Consider the following 20,545-nt stretch of genomic DNA (forward strand, 5'->3'; position numbering starts at 1 on the left):
ACATTAACTCATACGACCCATTAAGACGCACACTTGAGTACGCTGTAAAAGAAAAATACCGTTTGTGGACATGTTGCAAAGAGTCACCTCTTTAAAGTGAACCCAGACTGGGCGACAAAACGTCCTTTCTGAAATTAAAAAGCCTTTCAAGCTGGAGGGCGAACACTAAGCTTCTGCCAGGCAAATAGAATCATTTTTAGTTTGTAGGTAGACAAGGTGACTAGTTTACACATTCGAAATGACTGCAACCACAAGAATCCCAAATCTAAGTTAGAGAAAACAACACCCTGCTGCCTCCCCATTTTTCATACGTTTTCCTGACCTGATCTAAGTCGGACCTTAAAAAGACCCAGAGAACATTCTTGTGCACGGACTCCACCTCTCACCGGCCACCTGGGCAGCAGCCCCCCACCACCCACACCGCACCTGCCCGCGCGCCAGTCCGCGCCCAGTTCCTCCTCCCTCGGGCCCCCAGAGGCCCGGTCCGTCCCACCGGACAAAGCACAGCCTGGGTTACCGCCGCGGGTGCCGCCAGGCCGTCCCCCCGCCCGGGCACCAAGCGACCCTAAGCCGCTGGCCCGACCTTGGCGCCGCCCCAGGCCGGCCGCACAAAGCGCCGCACTTCCGGCCGGCAGCGCCGCCGCCCGAGCCCGCCGCCCGGGCCCGCGCTCAGCCCCGGGCCAGACAGGGCGCAGCGTCCCGCCCCGCCCCCGCCCGGGGGCGCCCGCCCGCACTCACCGCGCCGCGGCAGCGGCAGCCTGGGCCTCGATGACCAGCGCACGCCGGCCCGGGGCGGGCTCGGCGGTGGGGCTCGGCGAAGGGCGAGAGCCGCGGAGACCTGTTCTGATGCGGGGGCTGAGCCGCGAGGCCCCCGTCTCCGCCGCCGCCGCCGCCGCCTCCCCGGCCCGCGCTTCCAGTCGCTCCGCTCCGCCCGGCCCGCCTCTCCGCAGCCCGCGCTCCCCGCCGACGCTGCGCAGCCACCGAGCCACCGACCTCACTTCCGCCTGGAGCGCGCCGCGGCGGGGACGCGCCGGGCACGTGACTGTATGGCTCCGTCCTAACTGGGGTGGCGGCGTGCTCGCTCCCGCCGGCGTCTGAGAGACGCCCGGATGGAATCTGCGGGGAGCACCGCGTGGTGCGACCCCTGGCACCCCTGGCTGGGCTACCCCAGGGTCCGTCGTGCGGAGCTTGTAGGGCGAGAAGCCCGAGCAGCTAGCGGCGCCCGTGGGGACGTCTGTGTTGACCTTAAGGAATAGGTGCTTACTATGGACTTTTTCCTCGCGCCATTTTTGCCTTTCTAATGCAATATGGAAAGAACGTATTGGAACATAATTCCAGAATTGTACTGATTTCTTAGAAAAAATGCATTTCATTTCGTATTTTTAAAATACGTACGATCCTGCCACTGTACTGCAGGAACCTGTGTGTAAATGCAGACGGCAAAGGTGCAGTGGTGGTGTGTGACCCGGTCCTGGCTGTGATGCCCAATGGTGGCAACTGAGTAGAAGGCTCACTCAGCACCCCCAGCCAGGGCTGGTGTGGTGGCGTGCAGGTGAAGTGCTATCCCACAGAGCGGCATGGGAGCCCGGCCTTGAACACCCTAAGGACCGTCGCAACAAAGCACGTCCCAGCGACGCTGGGGCACCACGTAGAGGCTGCGGGCATAGGCACTGACTGCATTCACTCTGCCAATCATTGTTTCCAGTGCTCTGCATTCCTTAAGTCATTTAATATTTGTGATAAATCATTTTACAATTGAGGGAAATAAGACACAAAGAGGCTGACAAGCTTTCAAGAACACGCTATTAGAAAGCCCACTAAGGATTCAAACCCCAACATCTGGCGTCAAAGCGCTTGCTTTTAAAGGGGGAGTTCTGAGTTTTAGTTTTCCAAGAACACCTCTAGCTACTTGCACGACATTAACAGAACCTCCAAGGTCCTAGCCTGAACTGAGAGTCCGTGAGTCGGCTGTGGAGAAAGGTGGAGGAATCCTGAGATGCAGGCTGAGATGGGTCTCTTGTAAGGGTCTGAAGAGAGTTGGACAATCCTGTGGGCCTGTACTCAACAGAAAGAAACCAGCAGTTTATCTTGCTGACTGTGCAGGTTAACAACCGGATCTGGAGGGACACTCACTATATACAGTTCCTAAAGACTCTTCCTAGCATATCTGTTAAGAGTTCTGGGTACAGATTAAAGTAGTCTCAAAGGAGATGATTCCTGGCAAGCTGGCAAGTTGTAAAAAAACAATGTTACTTTTTAAAACATCCATGAGAATGTAAACACTATGGTGATTCAATTCGCATTTTTTTCCATTTAAAAAAGACATGAGTAAATTCTATAAAAGTTTAATTGCTCCTTTTTCTCCTTCCACTGCCCCCACAGAATTTTACCCTAATATATTTGTGTGTTGAGCATCTTTTCTTTCTTTGTTTTTTCATTGTTCTTTTTTTTTTTTTTTAAGTTTTATTTCCTTGTTTTGTGAGAGAGAGAATGGGACAGAGGATCCAAAGCGGTCTCCCTGCTAACAGCAGAGGGCCCGAAGTTCAAATTCACAAACCCATGAGATCCTGACCTGAGCTAAAGTCAGATGCTTAACCGCCTGAGCCACCCAAGTGCCCCCTTTTCTTTCTTTCTTTCTTTTTAAATTACCGGTTTCTGTCAGGATAACTAGGAAATGCTCCAAGACCAAAACCTAAGTGTCTTCACACAACAGAATTTTACTTCTCACTTACACATGAGGTCAAAAGCAGGTGGGATTGTCTGAAAAACTATACAAACAATAAGAGCATTCAGCAAAAACCAATAATCAAAATGAAAAAAATATATAGCTATCATGTATCTAAATAACAACCAATTAGAAGATATAATGAAATGGTATAAAAGATCAATAGTATACAAGGATACTTACAGGATAAATAAATAAATAAATAAATAAATAAATAAAATGACATAATACCTAGCAATAAACTTTCATAAGAATTGCACAAGATTGACGTGAATAAAACTTTGAATAATCCCTGAATGGCACAAAAGAACACTTAAACATGTGGAGAAAAACATATTCTTGGAAAAGTGGATTTAACATCAAAGAGATGTCAATGCTCCCTAAGTTAATTTACAAATTTAAATGCAATTCCTATAAAACGCCAATAATTATTTTTAACTAGATGAAGTGATTCTAATTTACCTCTAGGAAATAATCAAGAAGAATTAAAAGAAAGAATCTGCCAGGAAAACTTTGAAACTAAAGAGTAATAGGGAGGGAGCTGGCAACTAGACGTACCAAATAAGAAAACATATTTAAAAGCCTCATTAAAGGGGCACCTGCCTGTCTCAGTCAGTAGTGCATCTGACTCTTGGGGTCATGAGTTTTAAAAAAAATTTTTTAAATAAAAGCCTCAATAAAGCAGTGTGTTACTGAAATACGAATACACAGACTAATGATATATATAACGTTAAATCCGGCAATACACCCAAATAATTTTGGGAAGTCACCAGAGATAAAGATCAATTATTCAATAAATGGCATTAGGACAAAAATATAGCCATCTGAAAAAACATAAAATTGGGTCCATACCTTACACTATACTAGAATTAAATCCAAATGAAGAAAGATATGAATGTATAAGAAGAACAAGAAGAAAACATGGGAAAAAATCCTTTTTAATCTTAGAGTAAATAAGGCCATTCTAACTCCTGTTCCAAATCCAAAAGCCACATTATGAAAAACTTTGGTTTGGCAAAAAGTGCCATGAACGTAGTCAAAAGACAGATGATTAACAAGGAATAAATAGTTCCAACACATATGATAGACAAAGGGTTAATCTCCCTAGCATAGAGAACTTTCAGAAGTTAATAAGAAAAAAAATCCTACAACTCAATAAAAAAACAATGAGGGGAGTTCACAGAAAAGAAAGTAAATGGCTCTTAATCACATGAAAAAAATCCAACCTCACTCAAGAGAAGAATGCAAGTTAAATTTCTTTGAGATAGCATTTTCCCCCATTTGATTGGCAAGCATCCAAAAAATTGACAGTACACCTTATGAATGTGGCTGTGGGGAAGCAGGCACATTGCTAGAGTGTAGAAGGGACCACTTGATGTATTATGACAAGTATACACAAAATATTTGACTCAACAATTCTACTTCTGGGAATCTGTCTATAGAGATGCTTGCTGGTGTAAAATGAAATAGGTGCAAGCTCATACATTGCAGTATTTTTTAGAGTAGCAAAATATTGGAAACAACCCTAGTGTCCATCAATAGGGGACTGATTGTCTCGTTCATCTATACAATAAATTACTCTATAACTCAAAAAAGAAATGAGCAACCTTTCTATAAACTGAAATGGAGATACCATCAAGGTAGATTGTTAAATAAACAAGGCAAAGGATGGAACTGTTTCACAGGCTGAGTTGTGTTCCCCCACCCCTAATTCATATGCAGAAGCCCTAACCCCAAGTACCTCAGAATCTGTATTTGCAGATAGGGCCTTTAAAGAAATAGTCAGGTTAAAATGAGGTCAGTGGGGTGGGCCCTAATCCAATCTGACTGATGTCTTTATAAGAAGAGGAGATTAGGATACAGACAACACAGATGTATGGACAGCCATGTGAGGACACAGTGTGAAGGGGTCATCTACAGGCCAAGGAGAGAGGCCTCAGGAGAATCTAACCCTACTAGCACCATGATCTTGGACTTCCAGCCTCCAGACCTGGGAGAACATAAATTTTTGTCATTTAAGCTGTTTTTTTGTGTGGTATTTGTTACAGTAGCCCTATTCAACTGTGTTAAAGAACATCATGATGTTCTTTAACTGTTAAAGAACATCATGTAAAAAGGGGAAATGAAACTATGTATTTACTTGTGTATGAAGACAGACATAATTTCTAAAATCCAAGAAACTAACAGCAGTGATTTACTGTAATGAGGCTACGGACAGAGTGGACCCTGAGCAAATGGAAGACAGGGAAGAGATGAATAATTTTCAAGGTTTGTTTTTCCTTTGAAATATATGAATGTATTGCATACTCTAAAATTAAATCATAAATAAATAAAATCTCATAAATTTGCAGGAGTGTAAAATGGTATAATCATTTTAGGAAAAAGTCTTGTTGTTTCTTAAAAAACTAATCATACACCTGTCCTATCGCCTAATAAATTGTAGGTATCTGCCAAAAAGAAATGAAAACATACATCCATTCAAAAGAATTGTACAAAAATGTTCATAGCAGTTTTATTGATAATAGCCAAAAATTGAAAGAAGTCCACACATCTATCATCAGGAGAACAGCTGAACCAATTCAGTAGGGTGCCTGGGGCCTGCTTACAATGATTTGAACTGGCTCCTGAAAGCCAAAGGATACATTTTCAGGAATTTGGCAAGACACTTGGCAAGCACAATTATTAAGATTAGGTTATAGAAATTTGTTAAAAACAAAAGACGCAAAAACTTATCCCTTCCTAGTTATTGTGTTTTACTGTTGCCTGTGCCCTAAGGCTCTTTGAGGCTCTTTGGGGCTATTGGACCTGCCTGGCGGAAATGCTCTATAACACTAAGCTGCAAGAGCTTCCTTTCCTGCCTCCCCTCCATGAGGTCACATTGTAGCCTGAACTCTGACCATGGTAGGACTATCTACGTCATGCAACTTGTCCAATAATACTAAACAAGGCTTAATTTATTGCTTGCCAATTTTGTAAACTTAAGAATATGATGGAGGGGTGCCTGGGTGGCTCAGTTGGTTAAGTGTCCTACTTTGGCACAGGTCATGATCTCGCAGTTTGTGAGTTCAAGCCCTGTGTCAGGCTCTGTACTGACAGCTTGCTCAGAGCCTGGTGGCTGCTCCAGATTCTGTCTCCCTTTCTCTCTGCCCCTCCCCGACTCACACTCTGTCACTGTCTCTCTCAAAAATAAATAAACATTAAAAAAATAAAAAAATAAATAAGATGGAGAAAATATTAATGTAGATTAAACTTCAAAGGGGATAATGTCTATAGCTTTCCCTTTATGAATAGCACAAAAAATTTAGGAAATATTTTTCTAATATCCAAAAACTACTATCCTATTTGGGAAAGAAGTCACTCATGTCATTGACAAGCAACCGAAGTTCCAATAAGGTTTTTTCACTCAAATCTTACTGTTTAATATAAAGAGAAATATCAGTCTAGGTTATGAGACACCATAACAATAAATTGCTGTTTTAAAGCATTAAATTTTGGGGTGAATTGGTACACAGCAGTACATAATCAGAGCAGCTCTCTCTTGAACAGCAACCCAATATCAGTCCCACATTGTGAAATCAATCTAGTCATTTATTGCCTGCATTTTAGAGTGAACTAGACTGGAAAACAACAAAATAAAAGAGTGCCTAGCACAAGAGTATGGTTAAGTATTACTTTGTAACTCTTCATATATATTTTTTTTAGTATAATTTATTGTCAAGTTGGCCAACATACAGTGTAAACAGCGTGCTCTTGGCTTCAAGAGTAGATTCCCGTGGTTCATTGCTTACATACAACACCCAGTGCTCATCCCCAAAAGTGCCCTCCTCAATGCCCATCACTCATTTTTCATATATATGTTTTTACATATATTATGTACTAGCTTATGAAGTAAATTCATTATGTAGGCGATAGTCAAAAAGTTGGAAAATACTACTCTACGGTATTTACCGAGAAGCACAATTATTTGTTCACAGGGTACCAGCATCTTAAAACTGACTGGATAGTGCCAAATTGCTCTCTAAAGGTTTGTAATAAGCTACACCATCCGTAGTAAGATACAAGCTCTGATAGCTTCACGTATTTGTCACATTTAGTATAAAACTTTAAAATGTTTGCCAATAAGCTGAATGTGTAATGTCATCTCACAATTGTTTTAACTTCTATTTCTTATGCACCTGATATAATCCTTGTAAATAATTTTTGACCAGAGTCTGTTTATTATGGGATCATTGCCCTAAACAATTACTGGCTTAAAGAGTACGAACTATGCTCCACTTCTATGTTAAATCTTATATCAAATTTAACTCTGGAAGGGTTGCACCAATCTATAGTTGCACAAGCACTGTATGCCACTCACTGTCTCATCAAATCCTTGTATTTAACATTTCATTAAAAAACTTTTAAAATTTGATCACTGAAAAACCACTTGTTTTAATTTGAATTTGTTAGATCACAGGCAAGCTTCATTTACAAGATTCATTTGTTGTATTTGTGTTTTCTCTTGTGTGAATGATTTACTCATAATTTTTTGCCTGTTTTTATACTGGAGTCTTAGGGTTTTTCATGTCAATCTGTTTGAGTTCCTTCTGCATAAAACTTGAGGAGTTAATAGGAGAACAGCACTTTTTTCCCTTTACTATCTAGCTGGAGGCAAAGTTTTTAAGAGTGCAAAACTGTTTTGGTTCAGCATATTGGATTAAACATAGGGATCTACTCTTCCCTTCCAAACCCTGTTAAGGTAAAAGAAAATGTGTTTTTAATGTATTATTATTATTATTTATTTTGTTTTTTATTAATGATTTTATTATTACTTTAAGTAGTCTCCATGCCTACCATGGGCTTTGAACTCAGGACCCTGAAATCAAGAGTTGTATGCTTTACCAACTGAGCCAGCCAGGCTAGAAAAGTTATTTTTATTTTATTTTATTTTTTATTTTTATTATTTTTTTAATGTTTATTTTTGAGAGAGAGAGATAGAGAGAAAAAAAAAATGTGAGTGGGGGAGGGCAAAGAGAGAGGGAGACACAGAATCTAAAGCAGGCTCAGGGCTCAGAGCTGTCAGCACAGAGCCCGATGCGGGTTGAACTCAGAAACATGAGGTCATAACCTAGCTGAAGTCGGACACCCAACCTACTGGGCCACCCAGGTGCCCCAAGAAAAGGTATTTTTATTTTTTATTTATTTATTTTTTATTATTTATTTATTTATTTATTTTTTAATGTTTATTTATTTCTGAGACAGAGAGAGACAGAGCATGAGAGGGGGAGGGGCAGAGACAGAGGGAGACCCAGAATCGGAAGCAGGCTCCAGGCTCCGAGCTGTCAGCACAGAGCCCGACGTGGGGCTCGAACTCACAAATCGTGAGATCATGACCTGAGCCGAAGTCGGTCATTCAACCGACTGAGCCACCCAGGCACCCCAAGAAAAGGTATTTTTAAAAGAAGGAATCCTGAATAGTCCTGGAAAACAACTTAAGGATACTATTGGTTGACCAGATATTTACAGACAGTTGAGCATGTAGAAAGCAATTAGGGTCCGAAGCTTCTCACTCAAGATGGCAGACCAAAAACACATTTTGGTCTTCTACTCCCTCTTTAGACTTCTATGAAATAGATAGTAGGTGTTTAACAAGCAACACAGCAAACTGAAGTAGTAATAGAGGCCGTGGTGAATGAGGGAGGAGAGGGACTCACTTTAATGTAAATGGTTTAAATAGGCAGAGCAGGTGTGAGGAGGGAGAGGGAAAGGTGGTGAGAAATAGCCTATGAACAGGGACAGTAACAGCTCTCTTTCCCATTCTCGTGTGCATGGACAGTTTCATGTTTATAGTGGGCAAAAACCCAAAAGAAGTGGCTCAACTGTCTGAAGAAACCTAAGGCTTTTCAGTAGATGTTGAGGGCAAAATAAAGTCAAATTTAAGTATGCAAAAACTCTTTGTTTCCTACCCAATAGAGACCGTTTCAGAATTTCTGTCTAGGAAGAGCAAAGGTATAGCAAGCTGAGTGAAAGAGCTTCCTAGTCCTAGGCTGGACTTCACTTTAGCTTGACCCAAAAGTCAAGTCTGTTTTCACTAGAAGATTTCCATTCCAAATAAAGTGGGATGTGGCATGGAGAGACATGACATATTACTTCATGTCTTATTTATTTTATTGAAGTTTATGTACTTATGTATGTATGTATTTTAGTAACCTCTACACCCCATCTCTGAGGCTTGAACTCATGACCCATGAATTAATAGTCCCATGCTCTTTCAACTGAACCAGCCAGGCATCCGCATTTCCTATTTAGATTTTCTTTTCTAACCACAAAAGACTTAACATTTTCTTTTTTCAATTTTAGTACTAGTAAACAGGGCAAAAAAGGGAGCACATAATTTGGTTTGACCAAGTTGAGGACCACAAATTCTATGGAGCCATGGAGCAAGGCGACCGATGAATATGGAGTCCTAGCGTGGTTCCTTGAAGCCCTCTTTCAGTTCTGGACCGGAGGACACATATTCAGTATTGGCAGATATGGGGCTGGAAAGCAGGTATTCTTACCCCCACAGCTGGCCTTTTTCCTCCTATACTTTCTTGTCAGTAAACTTGGACAGAAAACCAATTTTACTGAGCACTGCTCCTCGTGAGAGTGCCCTGCAACCATCCTCAGATCAAATGCAGCACCAGGCCTAGTGGCAGCAAGTTGGGCATGCCGGTGTCAAAATGACTTAGGTGATTTGAGAGCATGTCAGGACACTCCAGAGGAGACTTTCATTTACCTCCTGCTTCCACTTATGGAGTCCCAGTAGTCCAGGCTGATTAGGATCTGCAAGTTGCTGTTCGTATCACCAGTGACTGGCACACTGTGATTTTTCAATTCACCTTTATTGAATAAAGTGTTTGTAACCATGCACAAAACATGGTGATGGTGAGTGCTTGTGAGCTCTGCTATGTATGGTGGAATAGTGTATTAATAGCATAAGAGAACTGTTTTGACCTGAATTCAGATTAGAGATTGGAAAATTAAGAAAGAAAGAAAGAAAGAAAGAAAGAAAGAAAGAAAGAAAGAAAGAAAGAAGGAAAGAAAGCCAATTTTACTAAACCAGAAAACTTACTAGGAGACACTTCCTGCTCCAGCTCCTGGAACATCCACTTAAACCAAATTGGATTCAATTATTACCTTTTTCCTGTTGTCTCAGTGATTTAAAGTCAAGTGATTAATTGAAGAAAATTTGGAAAATACAGAAAAGTATGAAGAAATAAGTCATCCACAGCCCCATTGCTCAAAGACAAAATGCTTGTGTATTTTGGGACATTTCAACTCCAAGCCTTGAAAGATACCTAAGATTAACACAGAAGATAGGGCTAGCCTTATCACTTTACTGAGATGGTCAGGAACTTCAGTGATGTCAGGTAATTTGCTCAGGCTTATTCTTGGGTAGTGGGGACCAGGAAGAATTCTAGAAGACTCCAATCTCTGAACTCTTTGTTGACTAAGTCACACTATTTTACAAAACATTAGATTGGAAAGCATCACAGGACTCCCCACCCTGAATTTCTTTTCCCAGAGAGAAGCGAGGTTAAGACAGGAGCTCTTGCCATCTCAGTTTGGAGTTTTGAAGCCCATTAACTACAGGCCTTTCCTCCAATTTTTAAAATTTAAAAAATGTGTGTGTGTGTGTGTGTGTGTGCGCACGCGTGTGTGCGTGTGTGCGCACACGCGCAGTGGAAAGAGAGAGAAAGAGTTTACATGCAGATGTTAAAAATGAGAGAGCACTCCCCAAAGGGAGTCACTTGTGCCAAATTCCACACTACCAAACCAAGACTCAATACCTAAGTGTAGTTTCAACCTCCCAGGAATGTAACCTTTAACCATACAATATGGAATTACCTGGTCAGCATACTGAGTTAATCTGCTTGATAGATCCCCTTAGGAAGGCATCCTTGCCTGAAACAATGCATTCTTTGCTAATAATTTTCCTGTTCTGTCCTCTTTCCACCTTTAAAAACCTTTCCTTTTCTACAGCTCATTGGAGTTCCTTTCTATTTGCTAGATAGGATGCTGCCCTATTCATGAATCCTCGAATAAAATCAATTTGATCTTTAAAAAAAAAAAAATTAACTCAGTTACATGTTTGCTATTTATCACAGAAAAGAAAACAAATCTTAAGCGCACAGCTTGATAAATGTTTACACAATACTTACCTTTCAGGAGTAGAGTTGCCCAAGATTCCCTCAGGCCACTTTCCAGGAAGTGTCCCAACCCTGACCCTAGAGGCCCCACAGGGGCTTAAAAGCACCATAAAAGTTTCTCAGTAAAGATAACTAACATTTCTTTTTCCCCTCCATTGCCTTCTTTGTTTTTAAATAAAATTTTTATTTTGAAATAATTTTAAATTTGCAGAGAAAAATTAGTATATTCAGTTTCCCATGATGCTTACATCTCACATAACCATGGCACAATTTTCAAAACTAAAAATCACTAGTAATTATTATTAAAGTCAAGACTTTATTTGGAATTTACCAATTTTTTCACTGTCAATTTTTCTGTTCCAGAATTCCATCTAGGATCCCTCACTGCACCTGACAGTTTCTCAGTCATTCCCTGTTTTCAATGACCTTCATAGTTTTGAGGCATACTGGTGAAGTATTTTGCGGAACATCCCTCAATAGGGATTTGCCTGATGTTTTTCTCATTCCACTGGGGTGGAAGAGCACAGGAAAAGTGACATTTTCATTACATCATGTCAGGGTTAAATATTACCAACATGACTTACGGCCACTGTTGATGTCAACCTTGATCACATGGTTGAGTAGCGTTTGTCAGGTTTTTCCACTGTAAAGTTATTTTTCCCCCTTCTCACACTTTACTCTTTGGGAGGAAGTCATTATGCAGATTGAGGGGTGGGTGGGTGGAGATTAATAGCCCCTCAGAATGGAGGATGATTAATTAGAATTCCTCTACAAAAAAAAAAAAAAACTTTTCTCTTCTTCCCATTAATTTATTTAATAATTTATTTACAAAAGAAGGGCTTGTTTTACACTGTAAGTTATAATCCAATTATGTATAACTTATTTTGCTGCTCAAATTGTTCCAGATTTGGCCATGGAGAGCTCTTTCAGGTTGACTTCTGTATTTTATGACACGCCTCCACGGTTTATTTTTTGAGCATTCCTTACTTCTGGCCCTACATCAAGCTCCAGACTCTAGGTTGTACTTTTCCTGCCCCACCTCTAGAGCCACTCATTTCTCTAAGGAGCCATGGCTCTTTTTATTGGAGGGTTATATTTAGATGCAAGATCAGGGTGCAAACAGTTCCTTTTCAGTTGAAAAGTAAGCCTCCCTCCACTCCAGCAGAACTGAGGATGTCCCAGCCCCCTCCCCTCCCTCGCCAGCTCTCCTTTCCCCTGCCCTCCCCTCGGCTCCCCTCCCCTCTCCTCCTCTCCCCTCCCCGCGAATACCCAGGCTCCGCCGTGGCCCCCAAGACCATTCCAGGCATGCCCCGCGCGGCCAGGCGCATGCGCCACGGCGGTGTGACGTTGGACGGCGGCCAGGACGCAGGCGTGGGGCATTTGCAGCCAGAGAGCCTCAGCGGCGTCCTTGCGCTCTGTCGCCCTGCTTCTGTGCTCCGCGGCGGCGGCCCGATAGTTCGCAGGTAAATGTCCCTGTCTGGTTCCGGCGACCCCGAGCCGGACCCACCCGCCTGCGCCCCTTCTTCTCCCCATCCCCTGGAGTTGGTCCCTTTGGAGCCTCTCTTGGGGCTCAGCCCTGTACTCCTCCGAGAAGACCCCCTCTCGGCTAGCGTCCCGCCCCTCTCCAGTGTCGGTCCTTGCAGAGCCTCTGCTAGAGTTGCCCCGCTCTGCGCGCCCTCCCCTTCCCTAGCGTCGGTCCCTGCTGAGCTTCCCCTTGAGCCGCCCAGCACCGCACCCTTCCGAGAGGACGCCCTCCCGGGCGTAGGTCCCAGCAGAGCCTCCTCTAGCGCCGCCCACTCGGCGCCCCTCAGAGTTGACCCCCGGCCCACATTCTTTTCTCCCGTTGCTCGTGTCGGCCCCACCAGAGCTTCTGCTAGAGCCGTCCATTTGCGCGCGCCCTCCTCTTCCACCGTGTCGGCCCCTCCAGAGCCTTCCCTAGAGCTGCCCACCCCGCGACCCTCTGAGCGGACACCGTCGGCTTCTACCAGGCTGGAGCCGCCCAACTCCGCGCCGCTCTGCAGGGACTGCCCTCGGCCCGCGCCCTCTCCCCTCCCTGGTGCTGGCCTCTCCAGAGCCTCCCCTAGAGTCTCCCAGCCCCGCCCGAGCTCTCCCGCAGCCGTTCCGCTTCCCGCAGTTTTTCCCGGCCGGCTCGCTGCCTTTCCGCTCCCCGCAGGTGCTCCCACCCGTCCCGCTGTCTTTTCCTCCAGCTCGGGTGTCCTAGTGCCGGCTGTCTGGTCGAGGAGACTTGGGCTCTTTTCGTTCCCCTCCGGCACGGAGATCGCACCCTCTTTAAGGAATCCAGAACGGCATTGAAACTCCGCACTCGCGGGTGCGCTCGGCCCCCGCTTCGTTTCACCTACTCTTAGCTGTGCAGTCTTAGGGCCTTGGTTGTACTTTTTCCACATCTGATCCTTTCATTCATCCAGATCAGGAACTCTGAACCTCAGCGGGGGTTTATTTAGTGTTGACATAGAGTTTTTTGTTTTTATCTCAAATGTAGAGTAAATTACATAGAAGAGGCTTTGTAAATGAACGAATAGTAAGTTCCCGTTTTTTCAGGGAAGTGGAGGGAATGAGGTACGACTGTCACACTACCAAAAAATCTAGAGCACCGTGATGAATTCCCAACACCATTGACTCCAAGTCCCTGAGAATTTTTTTTTTTTTTAAGTACCTCCTCTGATTAGGACCGGGTGGAGCCACTGCCAGAGGCAGTTCCCTTGTATTTAAAGGGAGGAAAGGGTCTCCTGGTCTTTGAGGAAACCAGTGCCAGTGCAGGAAGTGAGTTGTCAGAAGTCACGAGGGGAATTAGGGCCGAGCTGGGACTGTTTAGCTGCCTGTTTACTTTGGCTCTCTTTATTTGTTGAACAAATCAATGACCAAAATATTTGCCTATATGTGCTTGTGCAGCCAGGTTATCTAAGGGCCAGCCTGTACATGGGAACGAGAATGTCTAGGGTTTCCTCTTCCTGGTAGTGATTTTTTTACTTGACTCCTCCTCTTCACACCCCAACCCCCCCCCCCCCCCCCCCCCAGCAGCATACTGATCTGATCTCTGAGGGCAGAAATCCAACATATGTTGGAGGATCATCCTGGCAGATGAGGTAGTGTTCAGTAAATGCTTTCTAAGGGAGGCTGCAGAAAATAACTCAGAATCTGACAAAGGTTCTTCACTAGCATATTTTTAATGATGTCAGTACATTTTGTAAGTAAAATTCCTAATAATCTCAAGGACTGAATTTATGAAATGTGTGCATCAGTGGTATAGAAAGAACAGATACCACTCTTGTTGTGATAGTTCTATTATTCTTCTGGAAGATACTAGTTTTTCCTGACTCTCCCTAGGAGCTATGCTATGCTTCCCAGTTTGCCACCCTACAGGAATATTTGGTTTCTTTCTCCTTACCTCTGCCTTTTTTCTTTTTTCTACATGTGTAAAGAAATTAAAAATGGTTAGTGTCTCTAACTACAAAAAACTGCAGATAGTAAAATAAATTATTAAACATGTTACAAAAAGTGGGCTGTCATTTTTATTGGTTGTATATTTGCTTCTGAATTTGATCATGGGCACAGACAGTTGAACTTTCTTATCTGTCTAGTTTGTCTGCCCTTTGATGAGTACTTGTATTAGGCTTGTTAAGAAGTGGTTGCTACTGCCAATGGTTGTAGTGCCAACGCTACACTGACCTCTGAGTGATGATGGCTCACTCAATTCTTGTCCCCTGTATTTAGGGTACACTTGGGACTTCTTGTTGCCTTTACATTATTGTTATTTAAAAACTTTTTTGGGGGGGCAGCTGGATGGCTCAGTTGTTTAAACATCCGACTCTTGATTTCCATTCAGGTCATGATCTCGTGGTTTGTGAGTTTGAGCCTGGGCTCCACATTGACAGTGGGAGCCTGCTTGGGATTCTCTCTCTCTCTCCCCTACTTTCTTTGCCCCTCCTATGTTCTCTCTCTCTCTCATTCTCTTAAAATAAGTAAAATAAACCTAAGAAAAAATGGTTATAATTTAAAAGAAATTTTTTCGGGGCACCTGGGTGTCTCAGTCAGTCATCCAACTCTTGATTTTGTCTGAGGTTATGACCTTATGGTTCATGAGATTGAGCCCTAAATCGGGCTCTGCGCTAACAGCATGGAGCCTGCTTGGGATTGTGTCTCTCTGCCGCTACCCTGCTCATGCTCTGTTTTTCTCAAAATAAGTAAATATACATTAGAAAAACTTTTTTTTTTTTTAATTTTGTTTTTAAGTTGTCTCTACACCCAGCATGGGGCTCGAATTTACCACCCTGAGATCAAGAGTGACACGCTCCACCTGATCCATCCAGGTGCCCCTAACATTATCATTTTTTTTTAAGGTTTATTTTTTTTTTGAGAGAGAGAAAGACAAGAGTTCTAGCTGGGGAGAGTAGAGAGAGGGAGATAGGGAATCCTAAGCAGGCTCGGACCCATGAACTGCAAGATCATGACCTGAGCCGAAGTTGGACACTCTACTGACTGAGCCACCCAGGCCCTTCCCCTACACTATTATTTTTGAAGGACAGAGTTTTCCTCCCTTTGAAAAGGTAGGAACTTTTACAGTTAAGGTACAGAGAGGGCTAACTAGAGGAACCAGGATATTGTGAATGAGTCAGTTGTAGACACGCAACTCTAAATTGCATTTCTTAAAATAGTAACGTAATTATAGCAGTTCTGAGTTTTGGAGCACCTACAGGGCTCTTTGGGCATATTATCTCATTTAATTTTCACACTAACCCCCTATGAGATAACTAGTAGTGTCCTGTTGTACAGGTAAGAAGAAAAGTGAAGCTTGGGAGGTTTAGTATTGTGCTCAAAGTCATACCAGTTAGTAAAAGGCAGAGCTCAGAACTGACAGATTCCAAAGGCAATGTTCTTTCTACCTCTTAAATTAATCTCTTTTGGATTCAGTGCTTTTAAAATGATTTCAGTTCACATTTTAAATAATTTGAATTGTTGAAGGGCACCTGCGTGGCTCCGTTGGTTAGGTGTCCAACTCTTGATTTTGGCTGAGGTCGTGATCTCATGGTTTATGAGCTCAAGCCCTGCCTCGGGCTGCTGGCTGACAGCATGGAGCCTCTGTGGGAATTCCCCCCTGCCCCCCACCTTTCCCCTGCTCATGCTTGCTTTTTCTTTCTCAAAAATAAATAAACTTAAAAAAATAATATGAATTGTTGAATATGGTTTATGTTTAAAACTTCCTATAGGTTTTCTGGCATGTGTGTAATGTGGGTATTTTGCAGCTAGTTTGCTGGTGTTTTATTCTGTTGAGACCCAACAGCAGGACTTTTATCTGATGAGCTTTAGTTTATGCAGTAGATCTTGCTCCAGGATATAAATAGTGAAGCGTTGAAATAAGTTATGAAGTGATGTGGACTTCAGCAAAGTAAGGCAAAAAAATATTCCTGTTCCTTTAAAGATGGATTTGGTTCTGTATTCAGGGAAGTTTTTTGTTTGTCTACAAGATTTTTGTTTTTACTTCTAGTGTGTATATGTTTAAATTTTGACCTTCAAGAGCATCTTAATTTATTAAGTCTTCTAAGCCATTTGAGAAGCCACCTAATGTGTTTCTGTCTTCTGGAATGTTCTGGGCAAATTTTTATTCATGTGCTAGTGAGGAAGTAATAGTGATAATAGTAATTGCTGCATGAGCAGCTACCAATTCTTGAATTTTAATAAATGTCAGGCAGTATGCCAAATATTTACATGTTTTTTCACCCAATTTTCCAAATATCTATCAAGTAGGTGTTGGTATTCTCATTATATGGGCTAAGAAACTAAGCCTTGGAAAAGTTAAATAACTTGCCCAAAGTTATCTATAAGTGAGTGAGTCAGGATTTGAACATGGGTCATCTGTTTTTGTCTCTGCGGCTGGTCTCTCTGTGATTTATGCTTTGTTTTCCCCTTAACTCATTTTAGTTGCATTTCAGGAGGGAGCAGAGTTAGCTGTTTATGCTCCTAATAATCCATCTATTATGGATTTTTTTTTCATAAAAAAAATAGCAAAGCCGTCATTAGCATGGGTAATCTTGACATTATTGGTATATCTTTTGTCTTGGATTCTCATTTTAATATCACTGTGTGTCTTCTCTCTTTGAAAATAACTCTGCTGGGGCGCCTGGGTGGCGCAGTCGGTTGGGCGTCCGACTTCGGCCAGGTCACGATCTCGCGGTCCGTGAGTTCGAGCCCCGCTTCAGGCTCTGGGCTGATGGCTCGGAGCCTGGAGCCTGTTTCCGATTCTGTGTCTCCCTCTCTCTCTGCCCCTCCCCCGTTCATGCTCTGTCTCGCTCTGTCCCAAAAATAAATAAAAAAAAAAAAAAAAAAAAAAAAATAACTCTGCTGTGAATTACAGTGTTTAGTGATTAAAAATACGGATTTTACATAACCGTAATATTTTTGTTTAACACAGAAAGAAAAATTAAAAAAATGGATGTTTAAAGTCTGCCTCCCCCGCCCCAGCACTGTTTCTAGGTAACCTCAAAGCAGGGCAGGCTAGTAGGATCAGGAATTGGCCTAGGCCAATGAATAGTAGGATACCTCTTTTAGGCAGTGACATGTGAATGCTCTGTAAGGCTGAAGGCAGGACTGAGTGACAGTGTCTCCTCTGTTCTGGTCAGGGTTCAGGAGCTTGGCAGGGTATGGATTCTAGACAGATATAGCTGCGGTCCAGCTTAGGTGAGGTGGGTCATTTAAGGAGCCGGGTACTGGCAACGGCTTATTTAAGAACTTGTTGCCCTTGGTTTATCTTCTTTATAGGGCATAGTGTGGAGGGTCTGTATTGTGTTACAAAGATGTTGCTTGTTGCTTGTGGGTTGGGAGCCAGAGGCAAGGTTGCTCTTGCTGCTGGAGGCTGAGACTAAGGCTGATGAGGCAATATGCTGCATATGGTGCTGGTGATAACAAACTGGTGCCTGACAGAAGAGGCTAGTAGTCACAAAGGACACACATCTCTTCAGTGAAGATAAAGAACTTGTTTTCCTGCCTTCAGTTGAGTGCCCACCTTGCTGTGTCTGCTAGATGGCAAAATGCCCTTGCCTCAGTCCCCCTAAGATGTGCTGTGTGGGTGATATTGCCTGACTAGAGTGAAGATCCCACAGGGTGCTTGAGGAGGCTTTCATTATCATGGGGCTTTAATATTTTCTTCTTTTTGACTTTTCTGGAGACTGGCTTGTGAGTGCCTGCCCAGCAAGTACAAGTAACCGGACTCTGTATTCCTGCGGGTGTGAATTCCAGGTTTGTTTCCTAAAAGTCCTGCTCTCCAGTGGTTTAAGTTTTAGGCTGGTTTGAATGAAGTCTATTCCTACAGTCTTCTCTACTGCTAAGTTTTATACACTTGAGCCCTTAACTCAGAAGTCTAGACTTTTTGTCTTAAAAAAGAAATTGTGGCATCTTGGTAAACACAACAAATACCCCTTATTATTACCATAATAATCATTTGAATTATCAAGTGAGGAGAAGGTATTATACAAGTCAGAGCGCTTAAACTTTCTTTTAACACCCCCCTCCCCTGGGCCCCCAGTTGGGTGAAATCCAAACTCACATCGGAAGTTGTGTGCTTTCTCTAACAGGTTCTATAGCAGTGTATTTGGTTTTAGTCATCATTTTATTCTTAGGATGCCTTTCATCCTCAGTTGGTTCTAATGAACTATAATTATTGTTTTCGATTTGGCATTATTAGATGCTCTTCCTTCAGCTGGTTGGTTTTTTTTAATCCTTTCTAAAGACATTCCTTCCTGAAAGCATCTTTAATTTTTTAAAGTTTAATTTACATTTTTATTTGTAGAGACAGTGTGCATGAGCAGGCGAGAGGGTCAGGGGCAGGGGAGAGAGAGAGAGGGAGGGAGGGAGAGAGAGAGAGGGAGGGAGGGAGGGAGGGAGAGAGAGAGAGAGGGAGGATATGAATCTTTTTTTTTTTTTTTTTTTTTTTTTAAATGTTTTTTTCAACGTTTATTTATTTTTGGGACAGAGAGAGAGACAGAGCATGAACGGGGGAGGGGCAGAGAGAGAGGGAGACACAGAATCGGAAACAGGCTCCAGGCTCTGAGCCATCAGCCCAGAGCCTGACGCGGGGCTCGAACTCCCGGACCGCGAGATCGTGACCTGGCTGAAGTCGGACGCTTAACCGACTGCGCCACCCAGGCGCCCCGAGGATATGAATCTTAAGCAGGCTCCATGCTCAGCGCAGAGCCTGATGCCGGGCTTGATCCCACAATTCTGGGATCATGGCCTGAGCTAAAATCATGACTGACTGAGCCACTCAGGTGCCACGTGTCTTTGCTTTTTGACAGTAGGCACAACTTGCGGTTTCCTGTCCCTAAATTGTAACCAGCTGATTTTCAAGGAGCACTGACTCCTTTTTGAGAAGATCAGTATCAGAGATAAAAATCTGGACATGGGGTGCATGTGAGATTGTCCCACATAATGACTAAAGATAGACAGGATGATACCAGATAAGAAGCTACTTGAGTCCACAGAATTACCCTTTCACAAAGTCACGAGTTTCTGTTGATAATTCCAGTTTAAGTTTCTTTAGACCTTGTTATAATAGTTTTCTCTTTCTCTAATGGTTTTGAATTATTTTACATAAGCACACCAAAGGTATGTTTACGATGTCCCCTTGATGTAGAAGTTGTTTTTTTTTCTTTTTGAATTTTTATTCAGATGGCCTGAAATTGATTCCCAAGTCAGCTGATCAGATTCCTATTGTTGACATACCTTGAGTGCCAGATACCTGAAAAGTAAAACCCAGGCTTACGCCAAGGCAGTACCAAAGAGAACATGAGTAACTCAGATGTTGACCCATGCAGTTGGTAGATAATAAGAAATCTCAAGGTTTTTAAGGTTTTATTTGGAACTTCCTTTTTGACACTCTATTTTCAGGGGTGCTAGCGTTGTTAATGGTTTTACAGGTATGTAAAATTGTTGGACTCAGTTTCTTAAAAGACCTTTGAGTAAATGAAGGTTTTTTTTGTTTTTTTGTTTTAATGTTTATTTATTTTGAGAGAGAGAGAAAGGGAGAGAGAGCAGGCACGCAAGTAGGGGATTTCAGAGAGGGAGAGAATCCCAAGCAGGCTCTGCAATGTCAGCGCAGAGCCTGATTCGGGGCTTGATCCCATGAACCTTATGATCACGACCTGAGCTGAAATCTGCGTCAGGTGCCTGACTGACTGAGCCAATCAGGTGCCCCAGTGAAGGTGTTCTTACCAGTGTTAACACTGGTCTGACATTTTATCTATTATGAATGACAGCAAATAGAGTCAAAATGATATCAAGAATCATTTGAGAATACAAAAAAGTTACCAGAAAAGTTCAGGAAACATCTTTCTATTGCTCCACATTTTTACACAACCACCAGCTGTTGAAGTACCAGCAAAGTTGTAGGACAACTTTGCAGCCAAGTTTTATAATAATCGTATTGTGACTTGGTAGCTCCCAATACCTGCTAGTAATTTTTGGCCTATTCCCAGATATTTTCTTTTTCACATGAGATACAGACCAAGAATTCATGTTACGATGGTAGACACTTTACTATAATTACCTAGGATTTGGCATGAATGAATGTGGTTTGATGTTCTGGGGTAATAACACAGCTGTTCGAGATGTAATGCTGTCTATAACATTGCATCACCCA

General features: G+C 42.8%; 2 protein-coding genes across 7 annotated transcripts in view; one reads left to right on the top strand and one right to left on the bottom strand.

Annotated features, from left to right (window-relative positions):
- Positions 1 to 973, bottom strand: part of FAM168B (family with sequence similarity 168 member B) — a 34,194-nt gene extending 33,221 nt beyond the window's left edge. Inside the window, exon 1 of one of the 3 annotated variants that reach the window (XM_045479337.1) lies at positions 739 to 973. The gene's annotated coding sequence lies outside the window, so the exon portion shown is untranslated. The remainder of the gene's footprint in view (positions 1 to 738) is intronic. The other 2 variants (XM_045479335.1, XM_045479336.1) reach the window with 2 other exon arrangements.
- An 11,252-nt stretch (positions 974 to 12,225) lies between these two features.
- PLEKHB2 (pleckstrin homology domain containing B2) overlaps positions 12,226 to 20,545 on the top strand; it is a 43,336-nt gene continuing 35,016 nt past the window's right edge. Inside the window, exon 1 of one of the 4 annotated variants that reach the window (XM_045479338.1) lies at positions 12,226 to 12,359. The gene's annotated coding sequence lies outside the window, so the exon portion shown is untranslated. The remainder of the gene's footprint in view (positions 12,360 to 20,545) is intronic. The other 3 variants (XM_045479339.1, XM_045479342.1, XM_045479340.1) reach the window with 3 other exon arrangements.

Source organism: Leopardus geoffroyi, chromosome C1 (genome assembly GCF_018350155.1).
Source record: "Leopardus geoffroyi isolate Oge1 chromosome C1, O.geoffroyi_Oge1_pat1.0, whole genome shotgun sequence".
Lineage (NCBI taxonomy): Eukaryota > Metazoa > Chordata > Mammalia > Carnivora > Felidae > Leopardus > Leopardus geoffroyi.